This window comes from Petaurus breviceps, unplaced genomic scaffold (assembly GCF_028583685.1).
Source record: "Petaurus breviceps papuanus isolate PSGF00001 unplaced genomic scaffold, PetGlider_PUasm1.0 90808, whole genome shotgun sequence".
NCBI lineage: Eukaryota > Metazoa > Chordata > Mammalia > Diprotodontia > Petauridae > Petaurus > Petaurus breviceps.
Genome location: NW_027187349.1, coordinates 10,489,339 through 10,490,116, shown reverse-complemented (window position 1 = coordinate 10,490,116; position 778 = coordinate 10,489,339). Strand labels below are relative to the sequence as shown.

The 778-nt window shown below is 48.3% G+C and overlaps 1 long non-coding RNA gene across 2 annotated transcripts in view; it reads left to right on the top strand.

Moving 5' to 3' along the window:
• Positions 1 to 778, top strand: part of LOC138147811 (uncharacterized) — a 119,304-nt gene that overhangs the window by 1,177 nt on the left and 117,349 nt on the right. The window lies entirely within an intron of this gene.

Here is a 778-nt window from a genome sequence, read left to right as displayed (position 1 = left end):
GAGAGATAGAGAGACAGAGAGAGACAGAGACAGAGAGAGAGAGAGAGATTTAGAAGCATAGACAGACTAACTGACTGCAGGGGCACTGACTTTGCACAACAGAGGAGTTTGCAAGCTGTGAATTACACGTGAATATTACCAGCCAGCTGCAAACTGCAGCGTCTGTAATGCTAGTCCCGCAGGTGCCTCCTGGGGCGGTCAAGAGAAACTGCTAGTGTACATCATACCCCCTCCCCCAGTCCCCTGCCTTCCCCCTCTTTCCTCCTCCTTCACTTCTGAATGGGGACAAGAATTTCTTCCCTTTCTCATCTTTAGGCCTCTGGGCTGCCCCATCCTCTACTTAGATGACCTTTTCCAGTATTTTACAAGAGATCATTTGATGTCCTTGGGGAGGAGGTAGTCCAAAGTCCTTAGCACCTAAAGGCATATGTTCTTTTTTTCCCATAAATGTGCTCCCCTTGCCCCCCCATCCTATTTTCCCCTCATTTCATTGAAAATATCACCCCCTCCCACACACACACACACCCTTCTCACCTACAACAAATAGGAACAATTATCTGGAATACAACACACCCCCTCCCACCAAGATATCCAATATTACCTCCCCTTTCCCCAATAGAACCAAAAGATGTCCAAAGATCCTGTTCTGTTTCATTACCCCTCCCCTCTGTGCACACAGTGCTATTGAATGGGAGAGAGAGAGGGAGAGAAGGAGAGAGGGAGAGAGAGAGAGAGAGAGAGGGAGAGAGAGAGAGAGAGAGAGAGAGAGAGAGAGAGA